The 15,838-nt window shown below is 37.7% G+C and overlaps 1 protein-coding gene and 1 long non-coding RNA gene across 11 annotated transcripts in view; both read left to right on the forward strand.

Moving 5' to 3' along the window:
* Nucleotides 1-15,838, forward strand: part of PRKN (parkin RBR E3 ubiquitin protein ligase) — a 1,377,649-nt gene that overhangs the window by 131,463 nt on the left and 1,230,348 nt on the right. The gene's annotated exons all lie outside the window — the stretch shown is intronic.
* LOC139363057 (uncharacterized) overlaps nucleotides 1-15,838 on the forward strand; it is a 92,630-nt gene that overhangs the window by 59,720 nt on the left and 17,072 nt on the right. The window contains exon 3 of the long non-coding RNA XR_011622937.1: nucleotides 1-15,838. This exon is cut by the window's left edge and continues 27,036 nt beyond it; it is cut by the window's right edge and continues 17,072 nt beyond it. This is a non-coding gene — a long non-coding RNA (uncharacterized lncRNA).

Below are 15,838 nucleotides of genomic sequence, written 5' to 3' on the forward strand. Positions count from 1 at the left end.
ACCACAATGAGATACTATCTCACACCAGTTAGAATGGCAATCATTAAAAAAATCAGGAAACAACAGGTGCTGGAGAGGATGTGGAGAAATAGGAACACTTTTACACTGTTGGTGGGACTGTAAACTAGCTCAACCATTGTGGAAGACAGTGTGGTGATTCCTCAAGGATCTAGAACTAGAAATACCATTTGACCCAGCCATCCCATTACTGTGTATATACCCAAAGGATTATAAATAATGCTGCTATATAGACACGTGCACACATATGTTTATTGTGGCACTATTCACAATAGCAAAGACTTGCAACCAACCCAAATGTCCACCAATGATAGATTGAATTAAGAAAATGTGCCACATATACACCATGGAATACTATGCAGCCATAAAAAAGGATGAGTTCATGTCCTTCGTAGGGATATGGATGAAGCTGGAAACCATCATTCTGGGCAAACTATTGCAAGGACAAAAAACCAAACACCACATGTTCTCACTCATAGGTGGGAATTGAACAGTGAGAACATTTAGACACAGGAAGGGGAACATCACACACTGGGGCCTGTCATGGGGTGGTGGAGAGGGGAGGGATAGCATTAGGAGATATACCTAATGTAAATAATGAGTTAATGGGTGCAGCACACCAACATGGCACATGTATGCATATGTAACAAACCTGCACATTGTGCACATGTACCCTAGATCTTAAAGTATAAAAATAAAAAGGATAATGAAAAGATCACTTTTGGGAAGTGATGCATACTTTATGATTAGAAGTACATGCAAGTAATTTTGGAGTATGAATCCTAATTTTGCATATATTCCAACAAAAAATAGAAATCTATGTGGAAAATTACCTAATTGTGAGAAAAAGGCCAGGATATTGCATTTATGTGGAATGAAGTGAAGTGCTGCCTAGATGAACTGAGCATAACATTAGTGCAAAAGGACATATTTCCTAACCAGTTGCACTTTTGCTGGAGGCTGATAAATAGCAGGGTTTCAAATCAATTTCACCATTGATCTGAAAGATAATCCTTTTTGTGACAGTCTTGTCCTGGGGTTTTTACTGTCAGAGGTGAAAATGAATGGCAGGGTCTAAGTTTAAAAAGAAAAAAGTAGAGAAAGAAACAGGGCCCGTGGGAAAAAGGCTGTTGTTTGTCTGTCACACATGAGCTGACACACCAGGGACTTCATATGTGGGGAATGAGTGTGGGGGAAAAACAAGGACCCAGAAAAGATTTTATTTTGTTAATTTCTAGAACTATGCTCTGAAATTTATGAATCAATCAGGTTTCTTATTATATGTGAGAACATATATGGTAGATGATAATTTGGCTGGCTTTAGAAAGAGTCTGCAGTGCTTTTCCAATCAATATTCTGTGCTTCATGCTGTCTTAGCCCTGGAAGGCAAACTGAATGGGGGAAGCTACAGGGGAAAGCAAGGTATTTGACTTGGATGGTTTTCATTCAGCACAGGCTGCGAGACAAATAGGGATTACCACAGGTGCCTCAGAGAATACCCAAGGGGATCAGTGCTGAGAGCATTTAAAACGGTGCTAGGTGATTCTTTTTGAGGTGGAAATTAAGATAGATTTGCCATTTCTTGCCCTGATTTATTAAAGCAGGTATTTGCCGTGTACAAGGAGTACATGAAGCTTTACTGTTAAGAGAGGAAAGGTTGCTGTGGTCAGACAGGCGCAATTGCTGGGGTGCAGTGCGGTCCTCAGGTCGAACTTACACACCTGTCTGTACATTCAGGTCAGGCAACAGAGGGAGGTGTTGACTTGATTAATAACTCTGCTGAAAATTGTGCGTGAACCCCTGCTTGGTATCCATCCTCGCAGTGTTAAGGATCTGAACTTCTTTTAAATGTCTCATGAAACTCCTCTGATATCTCTATCCTCTTAAATCTGCGTCTGTCGGTGGGGACTGGCAGATCTCCCTTAAATGGTTTTCTAACAGTTTAATCAGCTTCCGCAGGATCCCTTTCAGAAATGTGACAGCCCTTCCCATCTGTTGATGGCACGTGCGGGTGGTTTCCAGCATGCTCTACTCTTTCAAGCAGCTCATGAATTTTATACATCTTAGGAAAAAGAAGGTATGGGGAGTTGCTTTGGGGAATTTAAAAACTTTTCTTTTGCAATTTCAATATTTGATCGTTGTTATTCTTTTCAATAAATTTAGAAAACAGGATACTTTAGATGTTATTTTTCAGCATCGCTTAGAGCGGGGATCTGCACGTTTTTTGGGAAGGGATATATGCTAAATATTTTCAGCTTTGTGGGCCATAAAGTTTTTTGTACCATCGACTCAGCTCAAATGTTCTCATGCAAAGGCGGTCAAAGACAATATGTAAACGAATGGGTGGGACTGGGTTCCAATGCAGCTCTACAGAAACCAATAGCAGGCTGGATTTGGTTTGTAGGCTGTAGTTTGCCAACCTCTGGCTTAGAGAAAAAGCTGAGGATAAAGACAGTATGTATTTCAGTCATCTTTTTTGGTAGTTAAGGCTTGAGGACTATGGCTCCAGCTGATGTCACTTAGTAGCAAGATATGTAGGAAATCACAGACCGTCATTTCTTAGTTGTTACCTGCCACTTTTAGAGGTATCTCTGCAACCTTAATAATTCACAACTGAGAAATCTGTCACTCAAGAGTAATATGCTCAGATAGGGAAATCTTCCCTGAGTTATGTACAATTCATTCATGAGAAACACCCCACGAGCCAAAAGAAAAAAATCCTTTGTTTTGTGTGAAAACTAAAAGTTAACATAACAGCAGTGCATCCTGGAGCTTCTGGGGTTTGGGAGCTGGACCAACCCTGTGCGGTCCTTGTGATGGATAATGTCAGCCGAGAACCCCAGGCGGAGAGGATGTGACACACTGAGTATGGTTGCAGTTCTGCAGCCTCTTACTTTCTGCATTGCCAAGCCAAGAACACCAATTTAGCTGTGAACTTTGTTCCCCCATTGCTTTCTAAAAGGCCACTCTCTACTTTGAGACTCGTTGCTTTGAGGCTTATATTTTAATTTTGAAAAGAGCTTACCTGATTTTCTCATGATTAAATACATTTTAGTTTATATTTATTTGCATGTGAAAATGTTGTAGAAGACAGGTAAACGAATAGACATGGGTTTTCACTTTCTAGCCCACTTCTATGATAGCTCAGGACCAACAACTTCTCTAACCTCGATACCCACAATGGACTCTTAATGTGTCGTTTTGTTCCTGCTTTTCCCACAGTGCTCCACGTCCCCACTGCAGTGAGAATAATGATTCCAAAACACACATGTGGGCTGCCTCAACTCCTCAGTGGCTCTTTGGAGCCTTCACAACGAACTCCTAATTCTCCAAAACCGCATGCAAGACACTGAGTGTTCTGGCTTCACCCACCTCTGTGGCCTCCCCTCATCACCCTCACCTTAAATGCTGCTCTCCAGTCCTACTGATGATGCCTCCCCTTGCTTCCCAGCTTTTAATTCGTGACACTCTGTTTGCCTGAAACATTCTGCCTTGTCCATCCCACAACCCTTACCTGCCTTCTCTTCTCTCTTCTCTCCCTCTCAACGACTCCTCATCTGGCTAAGGCCTTTAGGACCCAGGGTGCTCCCGGAAGTTCTTTCTCCCTGGATTCTTTTCTGACTCCTTGGGACTATGCAGAGGTGCTGTCTCCTGCAGGCTCCCTGGTCAGCAGCATGCGGGGATACCAGTCCTAGCATTTATGACATGGGGATGTGACCGCCTGCTGTATTAGCTGTATCACACCCTCAGCTCTTCAACTACAGAGTGAATAGTTTGTGTGTTCCTGTACTCCCAATCCTTGGCACAAAATAGATATTTGGAAAATATTTGTTGAATAAATGAGTCTTCAGGTAAGAAAACACATGATAGATTGGAACACTACCCTGTCAAAACTTGCAGTTTGTTAAAGAGATGATAAATTTATAAATGACACTGATGGAATTACAATTCTTCCCTGAAAATCTGATAAATGTGCATATGTATAATAAAATCTAGGGGTGTCTTATTAACATTTTCTGAGTATTCACCCTTTAAATATACTTCTCATATATAAAAATGTACTCCTCATATATAAAAAGTACAATTGGTTTTTTATATAAGGTCCTACCTATACTTCAGAAAATGTTTTAAATTCTTTGTCTTACGAGAGAAAGTTGGGAAGAGGGTTTGAGGAAAGGGAAATGTGACCCCTCTCTGTAACCTAAAAGAAACGAAAGCGTATGTCCACAGAAGTACTTGTGCAAGACTGCCCATCCGCAGCAAGATGGAGGAATGAACTAATTATACACATAACGATGCATGAACCTCAGAAATCATCATGTGGAGTGAAAGAAGCCTTAAACAAATATTACATACTTTATACTTTCATACGTATGAATTTCTAAAACAAAACCCATCTACTGTGGTTTGAATGTGTCCCCTAAAAGTTAATGTGTTGGAAACCAAATCCCCAAATCATATATTGATTGTAGGTGGGGCCTTTGGGAGGGTAATTAGGATTAGATAAGGTCATCGGGGTGGGGCCACTATGATGGGGCTGGCGGCTTTAGAAGAAGAGAGGCCCAAGCTGACATACATGCTCTGCCCTCTTGACATGTGATGCCTTTCACCATGTTATGATACAGCAAAAAGGCTCTCACCAGATGCCATTGCCTTGTTCTTGGACTTCTCAGCCTCTAGAACTGGGAGCCCAATAAGCTTTTGTAATTTATAATTTACCCAGTCTGCAGTATTGTGTTATGGCAACAGAAAATGTACTAAGATACTATCTATGTTATCTATTCTCACACTACTATAAAGAAATGCCTGATACTGGGTAATTTATAAAGAAAAGAGGTTTAATTGGCTTATGGCTCTGCAGGTTTTACTGGAAGCATAGTGGCTTCTGTTCCTGGCAAGGCCTCAGGAAACTTACAATTATGGTGGAAGGTGAAGAGGAAGCAAGCACATCTTAAATGGCCATAGCAGGAGGAAGAGAGAGAAGGGGGAGGGGCCACACTCTTTTAAACAACCAGATCTCACGATAACTCACTATCATGAGAACAACACTGAGAGGATGATGCTAAACCTTTAGAAACTGCCCCCATGATCCATTCACCTCCCATCTTGCCCCACTTCCAGAATTGGGGATTATATTTCAACATGAGATTTGGGTGATCCAAATCACATGGATCGAAACCACATCACCATCTATGATTAAAATAAAATAAATCAGAACAGCATTTTGGGGTATGGGATCTGACTTAGTACTCTTAGATATACACTTAAGAGATGTAAGTATGTATGTCCACAAAAAGACTTGTACAAAAATGTTCACATCTTCTTTATTCATAGTAGCCCCAAAGTGGAAACATCTCATATGTCCATTAACAAAAGAATGAATACACAATTTGTGGCACAATCGAATCATGGGTTATTAGTCTGTAATTAAAAAATAAAGTACTGATATGTACAATAATATGGTTGGACTCCATACCTTATGCTGGTTGAAAGGAACTGAACACAAGAGTGTATACCATGTGATAGCGTGTCTATGAAGTTAAAGAATAGGCCACACCACTTTTTGGTGATAGAAGTCAGGAAAGGGGTTACTCTTGAGAGGTAGGGAAGACTGTTACTGGAAACAGGCACAAGGAAGCTTTTGGGGTGATGAAAGCATTCATCTTGATCTGTGTTGGGATGAGATGAGTATATAAATATATAAAAGATTGTAAGACTGAACACTTAGGAATTGTACATTTTACTGTACGTAAAGTATATATCAATTAAAATTGGATTTTAAAAATTAGTAGTTATCTGGCCTGGCATTTTGATACACGGTTTCTTCAAGGATTAATTTATTAACTGAATTATAATTTTAGGACTCTTAGGATTTCGAGCTTTAGAAACTAGTGAAATATATGCTTTGTAAATATTCTAGGAGACTTTTCATCATTTCTGTTTTGTTGTTACTATTGTTGTTGTTCATGGTTGAAATTAGGCATCAGGCATAAAACAGTGGACGTGAATTCTGCTTCACATTTATGCTGACAGAGTTCTGCCCATATCCTGATGGATATCTTCGGTAAGAATGGCCATGTGTGCTGTCGTGTAGCCTGACGTTTTCACTTGTGAGCTCATCTTCACTTGGGCTCTGTCACTGGATAACCCATGCAGCTTGCCTTGACAGGATCTCTCTCCAGTATGTTTTTGAGTTTGCTTCTGCTGGGAGTATTCTTTGGTTGAGACTGCTTTTGTTGTTGTTGTTATTGTTTCTGTTTAAGGATGTCTGGACCTGAAAGTATGTAAATTTGAGTCCGAATCTGTTACCTGGAAAGACATTTTCCTTGCCCAGATTCTGGACAAAAGACATGCACATTCAACCGGCTCTGCTTGTGCGGTTGGGTGGACTTTCCTGGTCCACCATCAAGGCCACAGCCCTTTGAGGGCACAGCTTTCAAGCCCACTGGTTGCCAGGGCTAGCCAATTTAGGGGAAGTGTCATTATCTTCTGGATTAGCTCTTATTTCATGTCCACTCATTGTTTCTTAACCGCCTGAGGATTTCTTTTTATAAGTGACTTCAACATTTGAAAATGCTTCTTACCACCAAGCCAGCTTTTCTGGTGTTTTGTAGCAGGAAGGATTACAGTTTAATTTATCATATGTCCAGAAATGGAAACTGGAAAAGATTTTTACATTTTTCAGGATGTATACTGGGACCTCATAAAATAATATGTGAAATTTGCAAAGCTCTTTCAGTACAGGAGTAGAAAGGGAAGGAGTGATATCTACATTCTTGAACATACTGTAATTTGTCTGGAGGGCAGGGCACATGACTGGTCCCTTGGCCTGCATTTAATCATTTAATTATTCTGCGATTCCTTTTCTTTTCTTTCTTTTTCTTTTTTTTTTAATAGACAGAATCTCACTCTTTCACCCAGGGTGGAGTGCAGTGGTGTAATCTCAGCTCACTGCAACCTCTGTCTCCTGGGGTCAAGCGATTCTTGTGCCTCAGCCTCCCAAGTAGCTGGGATTACAGGCGTGCACTACCACACACAGCTAATTTTTGTATTTGTAGTAGAGATGGGTTTTTACCATGTTGGCCAGGCTGGTTTCAAACTCCGGGCCTCAGGTTATCTGCCTGCCTTGGCCTCCCAAAGTGCTGGGATTACAGGCATGAGCCACTGTGCCCAGCCTTGCAACCACTTCTTTGAATTTCATGAACTTCTTAGGCTTCATATTTTGTGTTGTTATTTATATAACTAATTGTTATTTCTATTATTATTATTATCTTCATCATCTTCCAAAAGCTCCTCTAAAATGTAAGTTCCATGAGGAGCAATTTTTCTGTGTTTTTCACTTTTATATTCACAGTTGTGAGTGCCTAGCATGTACTAGACCCTCAGATCAAATATTGCTGAATGGCTGGTTGAAATCATAAATAAATGAATAAAAATCTGGAAACTGAAGATTTTTTCTTTCAGTAGATTAAGAAATAAAAACGATTGCATAGTAGCCTATTTTTTTCTGAAGGGGCCTATAGATTTATTACTTCAAATAGTAGACTTCCATGATATGATTAAAACAATTTCTGAGAAATTTAGAAGAAAGTCAAAATTTAAAATAAAAATGCTGATGCACAAATATTACACTTCCTTTGGCAACACAGATGGTGATTTTGATCTCAGTGGATGTTGGTTAATTCACAGTGAAATGAATTCATTTCCATCATGATTCTATTTTAACTCAGATAAAGACTCATTAATTTTAATTCAGATAAAAACTTGTTTTTTGTAAAATACCATTGAAAATGCTCAATATATTATAATTCTAGATTAACATTATGTCTGGATGAAAAGAGTTGTAAAATAATACTAGTCATTATCTAGGAATGAATTCTATTGCAGATTATTTTTACCTATAATCACAGGAATAATGACAGTTCCTTTGTAACCTGAAAGGACTTAGTGGAAGTCACCCTGTGGGGGACCAGGCCCTGCTTTGTTATTATGGAGTTTCACATTGCCACATATTACTGAGTAGTGATCAAGACTGCGCACACTAAAATTGTGAATGATAAAAGTTCAATCTAGGATTGCTGGGAGTAAGAATCAAGATTGGACGTTGCATTTCAAAACAGATAAACAGCGTGTCAGAAACATTAACCATGAAACAATTAAACAAAACTGCATTTACTGTATTACAGGCAAAATTCATACAATATAGACACATAATAAGAAAGGTCTTCAAATATACAATCACAGCAGAGTCAAATCTGTGAATCAAAACTATTCATTATGTGCATAATTAACCATTTCACAGAATAGTTGGGAAAAATATTTAAGAATATGAAACAATTATGCCATTTTCAATGTTCATTTTTAATTCCACCTCGTAAAATACATCTAAAATAGTAGAAAAGTTTAAAAGTCTGTTAAATTATCCTGCAGAATAGGAAAATAGGATTCTTGCAGGTTTGGCCTAGAAGAAAATACCTAGTAGCCATGTTTTTTTTTTTTTCACATATTCTAAAGAATATAAGGAAGCATTGCCTAACTTCCATACATTTCATATAAATATAAGGTAACATTGTATCTTTTGTCCATTTCCATAGAGGTTAAGAGAGAAAATCAAGTTTAAATGAACATAAATACTGTAGTAGCATAAAAGGAAGCATGCTTTAGTGGTTCATTTATTTTTAGTTTCCAGAACTAGTTCACCAACATTTCTTAAAGTTAGGTTTTTGATAACTATTCAGACTCAGAAAGAACTCTGCATTTCTTGAAGGTCACATGTGTCTGAAACCCGGAATTAATATAGTCTTTCTGCACCAGTATTCTGTGACCCTGTTTTATGTAGGAGGTGGCAGGAATCGGATTCCCTATGCATGAAGCTTCCTTTCCTTGGGAAGTCAGGCCCTTTCTCTGGGCCTCTGGTAGAAATAATTCACCCTTTAGCGCCAGGAGAATCTAAGCTTGTTCTACTGTCCTAATTTTAAAACCATGACTCTCAATATGACTGTAGTTAAGATTAAATGCCTATCGGGTTCTATCAAAAGGGTAGATTTGGGTAGCTATTCTAGGACAGTCAGATACCTGATTTCCACCATTAATATAAAGTGTGTGCATTTTCTTTTGTGGTAGAAAACTTACACAACAGGACATTGATCACATGCCTTCTGCTTTAGTTTCTGTAAAGAATGAGTCATGCCAGAGAAGACACTTACTTGCTCTATTTTAATGCCTAGAAAGCTACTGCCCTTCACCTTTTGAGCATCTGTGTTGCACACTTAATGGAAATATTTGAAATATAATATTGATCTACTTATCAAATTGTAGTAAATATGAAGTAAGAAACATCACATGGTAACAATTATTCCTTTCACTCAATGGGTATGATTAGCGAGAAAATAATAAGGAAATATTTTATATTTGCAGCCTGCCTTTAAAGTGTTGAAGCACAATTGTGAAACATTGGCAAGTTGCTGAGTTGTCACTTGTGAAAACACAAAAAAGAAAAAGAAAAATTGATAAATCGTTGTCTTATGATTTCAAAAATTTCACGGGAAGGGGGCGGATAATGAGTGGTTTTATGCCTATAAGTTAGGGTATTTAGAATTCCACATATTTTTAAAAGGGTTTTTTAATATGTTGTTATTTGACCGGCTTTGAGACGTCTACAGTCTTGACTTCTTGATATCTTTGTATCTTGATACAGTCTTATTATTACAAGCAGTGTTAGGCGATTAAATTTGGAATTTTTTTTTCACCAAATGTATCTGAGTTTCTTCAGCAAACTTGTTAGAAATTGTGAAGGCATTTTGGATTAAGTTAAAAGTATACATTGTACAACTTGATTTTGACATTAATATTGAATGAGCTTATTTTGTTTGCTATGAAGTATAAATCTATTTGTAAACTTTTTATTTATTCATTAACATTAGCATTAGTAACTCAAATGGAGCCTCTTAAAAGTAAGTAGACTTGATAATATAGGTGTTATTAGAACTCTGGTACAGATAGGAACACATGTTCAACCTTAACTCCTTTACTTTTGATCTTTTGAAAAATAATTTTTATTTACTTTTAGATTAGCAGTGAAATTATTATTTATATTTAAAAATAACACAAATTATTCAAATAGAGCAACACTAAAGATATTTTTAAAAAACAGTAACTCCGTACTTGTTAGAGCCAAACCTCAAGAAAACTCAGAACAAGCCAGGCGTGGTGGCTCACGCCTGTAATCCCAGCACTTTGGGAGGCTGCGACAGGTGGATCACCTGAGATCAAGAGTTCAAGACCAGCTTGGCCAACATGGTGATACTCCATCTCTACTAAAAATATAAAAAGTAGCTGGGTATGATGGCACACATCTGTAGTCCCGGTTACTTGGGCAGCTGAGGCAGGAGGATTGCTTGAACCCAGGAGGCGGAGGTTGCAGTGAGCCGAGATCACACCACTGCACTCCAGGTTGGGCGACAGAGACTCAGTCTCAAAAAAAAAAAAAAAAAAAGGAAAAAATCAGGAACAATTTTTTATTGCTATGAGGTATATCATAGTTATGTTTCAGGTGATTTTCTGAAAGGTTGTTCAAATAGAAAATAAACTCTAGGCAAGGAAGAACTTAACCATAGCACAGGAAAAGCAAAAGGAAGTATTTCTACATAATATCCAAAAAATATCATGTTCAGTAACATCAGGAAGTATTTCAGGCTTTCACCGCTGTACTTTTTAGAATTAGCTTCATAGGAACAATTTGAGCATGTGAACATTCTATAACTAACAGTGAACTTGATAACGTATTCATTTCATCCATACTAAATTCCTCTAAGTGGTCTAGCTAATAAACTAGCCTATGGAATTCAGTTATCATGCAAGTCATATATATTTTTTGTTGCAGAAATGTATATGGGGTGAACAATGAAAGATTTTGAAGAATCAAAATATATTACAATAAAATTCAATCGAAGTAGACTTCAAACAGAAAGAGGAAGGCTGTAAAATGTCCAGATATTTAAAAGGAACTTGTGGATGTATTTTTTAAATTAATAATAGTAGATATCATATCATGAATTGAGATCCATTGGATATATTTAGAAGATTCTAAAATGTTTATTTAGAATTTTCAGTCTTTACATCTAAACTACATTTTTGTAATTATTTATACATAAGATAAAATACTGTTGATCGTACTTAAAGTATGCAAAAGGCATGTGATTTTCTCAGAATTGTTTCATGAAGAATTTGAGCACAAAGGTTTAAGACTACTCTTCCAAAGGAGTGGGGTTTTTTTGTTTGTTTTTGAGACATTTTCACTCTGTTGCCCAGGCTGGAGTGCAGTGGTATAATCTCTGCTCACTGCAACCTCCACCTCCTAAATTCAAGTGATTATCCTGCCTCAGCCTCCTGAGTAGCTGGGATTACAAGCTCACGCCCCCAAGCTAGGCTAATTTTTTGTATTTTTAGTAGAGGCAGGCTTTTGACATGTTGGCCAGGCTGGTCTCGAACTCCTGACCTCGAGTGATCCACCTGCCTTGGCCTCCCAAAGTGCTGGGATTACAGGCGTGAGCCACCGCACCTGGCCCAAAGGAGTGTTTTAATGGTTTGATTATTCTAGAATAAATTATCTAGAAACACAATTAACAAAAGTGACATTAGCCTTTTTTAGTAGCTACCAAAATTTTCCTTTCTCTGCTAAAAGCTGTTCGTGTGCCTGCCCTATCCTGACTCTCTTTTGGGTATGACTGCCCTTGAGTTTGAGCCAGTTGCCCTTCCTCTGGGCCCGCTGGTTCCTGGTGCACAACCCTTCATAGCCTCATTATCTTCCTATGTCTAGCCCCCAGCAAGCAACTTGAAGGCAAGAGATCTGGTCCAGAAACAAAATAGGCCCTTTGTTTGCTGAACTCAGTGGACCTGTATTGTGAGATTTCAGTGATAAACTGTACTATGTAAAGTCCAGAGAGATGATGCCATAGTTTCACATGAGGAATATACAAATAAAGTTTACAAGTTTGATGGGATGGCTTTCATTATTGATATTGATAGATTGTTTTCCAGATATGCAGCATTCCACCAAGGACTTCTCAGGTTCTTTTTGAAAGCACAAAATAGGCATGCCATCCAGTTGCTTACGATCAGTTTATTTATTTCACCTGTTATTGATTAGTGAACCTAAAATTTTCTGTTTCTTTCATATGCAACCAGTGGCTCTAAAAAGATACCCAATTGCCCTTGATAGCTTTGCTGATTATACTTGCCTCTGGGTCTTTCTGACTTTACTTCTGTATTCCTGGGCTGTGCTCTTGTACTTCCTAATTAACCCCTAATTCTGTTTTGTATATAATTGCTTTCCACATTCAGATAAGAGAAGAGTTGATGCTTTAGCTGACGTAGTATCCAGCAGCACTTGTCTGTCCTTGGTCTGGTTGTCATGATTTCACGTAGTGTCCTTCTGTAAATGGTCTCTGTCTTGCATGTCTGTGATTGTTCAGAGGATTTAAAAGTTATATCCTGTGGGTTTTGTAATTGTGATGTGTTAGCTGACTTTGGAAGTATGACATACATTCTGAGATCACATTACATTTCTTCCTTTTACAGCTTGTACAGTTCACACATTAATTTTTTTCTTATAATAAAGTATACTTTTAAAATTAATGTTGATTCTTTTCTCTTTCTGTGTCCCACTCTTTTGATCCTTCTGAATCTTTTAAAACTTTTGTTGACATTTACATAAAGCGGTTGTGTCAAGGTTGAAGAGAACTACCTTGGTTTTATCTCTCCATCAAATAACCATATATCTAGTCTGTGGTTATCTAATGTACAGGGCAAAAAGTGAACACACCTCTTTTGGTTGTGTCTGTTTTACTTTTTGTAGATTCTGAAGCAGTGGTGTTTGCAGACAGGCAGGTGATAAGTCAATAGGTACCTGATGAGCAGTTCCAATGATGATTGGCACAGTGCTGGACTGTACAAATCCCCACAGAACCCAAACGGGGACAAGTAACCAGACATTCATCGTAAAGCTGAATCTGAAGAGGTTACCAGAAAATGCATTCCTGAAACAAGTATTCGTAAACTGTGTTTAATGAGTTCAAGGATAAATATGTCTAATGGGATTAAAAATTGCCTACCTATTCCACAGAGCTGTTACAAGAATTAAATGAGGTCCTGGGCCAACTGCAGTGGCTCACATCTGTAATCTTTGGGAGGCCGAGGCGGGCAAATCACTTGAGGTCAGGTGATTCTCCTGCCTGGCCAACATAGTGAAGCCTCATCTCTACTGCAAACACAAAATTAGCTGGGCGTGGTGGTGAGCGCCTGTAATCCTAGCTACTCGGGAGGCTGAGGCACGAGAATCTCTTGAACCCGGGAGGTGGAGGTTGTGGTGAACCAGAATGGCACCATTGCACTCCAGCCTGGGAGACACAGTGAGACAACATCTCAAAACAAACAAATAAACCAAAAAATGAGGTTCTGGTTGTGAAAACTCTTTGTAAACTATGAAGGTGTATACTGACTGCTATTACTGGAATCTCTTCTTTTTCCTAACATGCCTTTTTTTAACATCACTATAACAAGTTTTTTCTAGCAGTTCAGTAGATATGAATTCGAATGTGGGTCAAAATATCACTAAGTTTGATTATTATTACAAAGGAAATGGAGTACTTATTTCGGACTTGCTATATAATTGTCAAAATTTTTATCCTTCATTGTAGAAACATTTTAAATTACTGCTAAGTTAGCTTAACTGAATTTTAACCTAAATTCTTAATGTATTCAATACCTCAAGGTGAACCCCCTCCCGCTCATTGTATTGATTGTGAAAAAAAGCTTATCTTAGGTGATATTTGTTATTAAAATTTTCAGAGTACACAGAAGAGATGAACATGAGTCTATTTAAATGTTCCTTTTAGTCATTTTTTTCTTCACAAGAATAATCTTACAATTGCATCATTTAAAAATACTTGATGTGATAGATGTCCTAAATGCCCTGACTTGATCATTACACATTCAATGCACGTAACAACATATCACATGGACCCCATAAGTATGTACAACTCATATATCAATGAAAAATGTTTTAAATTTAATTAAAAAAAATGTTTAAAGAGGATACTTGGCACTTAGCAAAGCAGAACACAACTTGTGGCCAGTTTAAATGATACTAACAAAAACGTACCTTTAGTTTAAATGATACTAACAAAAACGTACCTTTAGTTTGAATGATACTAACAAAAACGTACCTTTAGTTTAAATGATACTAACAAAAACGTACCTTTAGTTTGAATGATACTAACAAAAACGTACCTTTAGTTTGAATGATACTAACAAAAACGTACCTTTAGTTTGAATGATACTAACAAAAACGTACCTTTAGTTTGAATGACACTAACAAAAACGTACCTTTAGTTTGAATGACACTAACAAAAACGTACCTTTAGTTTGAATGACACTAACAAAAACGTACCTTTAGTTTGAATGATACTAACAAAAACGTACCTTTAGTTTGAATGATACTAACAAAAACGTACCTTTTGTTTGAATGATACTAACAAAAACGTACCTTTTGTTTGAATGATACTAACAAAAACGTACCTTTAGTTTGAATGATACTAACAAAAACGTACCTTTAGTTTGAATGATACTAACAAAAACGTACCTTTAGTTTGAATGATACTAACAAAAACGTACCTTTAGTTTGAATGGTACTAACAAAAACGTACCTTTAGTTTGAATGGTACTAACAAAAACGTACCTTTAGTTTGAATGGTACTAACAAAAACGTACCTTTAGTTTGAATGGTACTAACAAAAACGTACCTTTAGTTTGAATGGTACTAACAAAAACGTACCTTTAGTTTAAATGATACTAACAAAAATGTACCTTTAGTTTAAATGATACTAACAAAAATGTACCTATAAAGAAACACAAAGTTCTGATGTGATACTTACAAAAAACAAAACAAAACAAAAAAGTATCATTCTACCTGTGTATTCCTAGCTGTGTTTACCTACCTCTGTCCCTTGCCTCTGTCCTTAAATTTGGAGCCATTTGTAACGGTTTCCTAACAACCCTTTGGAGCTTGTAGCCTGATCTCTGCCTGATGAATCTTGAGCACAGCCTGATGGCAAGGACTGCACCATTCAGGAATCTGGCTCCTGTTCCTTCAGAGAAGGCCCCCCCCCCCCACATCACAGTGACCACCTGTGTCTATGATATCATCAGACCTTGTGACTTTGAACTAGAGTAGCTCCTAAACTGAGAGGCTAGTTGATATGAGGCCTGGAAGGATGGTCTGTGGGGCCAGCCATTCCCACGCTACCAGAATGATCATCATGAGGCTATTGTGTGCCCAGAAGTTGTGCTCCTAAGTGACATGTTGGGTCTGTGCCAGGTCATGGCGGTGTTTTGTTTTTGTTTTGTTTTTTTTCACCAATTCACTCATAATAAAAAAGTATTCCAGAGTACTGATGAAAGCTTGATGAATCTGTAGGTTATGTCAGTGTTTCTTATGGGTTTCATTGTGGCTTTCATTGTTTTCATTAGTCTTCATTAAGACTAGAACCAGCTGTCTGTCTGTGATGTGTGCTTCAGTGAGACTGATTTAGGTTGTAATCCCATTCAAGACTGGTGGACAGAAGATTCAGATGGAAAGTGGCAAGAAAGCCGCAAGATCAATGGATGCTTTGAAATATGTAGTACTAGCCACTTGTTTTCTGCTTTATTGGTTCACTATCTTAATAAAAAAAGAAAGATGGCTAACTTTGCAGATAGATTAAGGTTAATATAAAGTTGGAATTAAGGCCATTACTTTTGTTTTTCGTTTAGTATGTCTATC

The sequence above is a fragment of the Macaca nemestrina genome, chromosome 5, assembly GCF_043159975.1.
Source record: "Macaca nemestrina isolate mMacNem1 chromosome 5, mMacNem.hap1, whole genome shotgun sequence".
NCBI classification, from domain to species: Eukaryota; Metazoa; Chordata; class Mammalia; order Primates; family Cercopithecidae; genus Macaca; species Macaca nemestrina.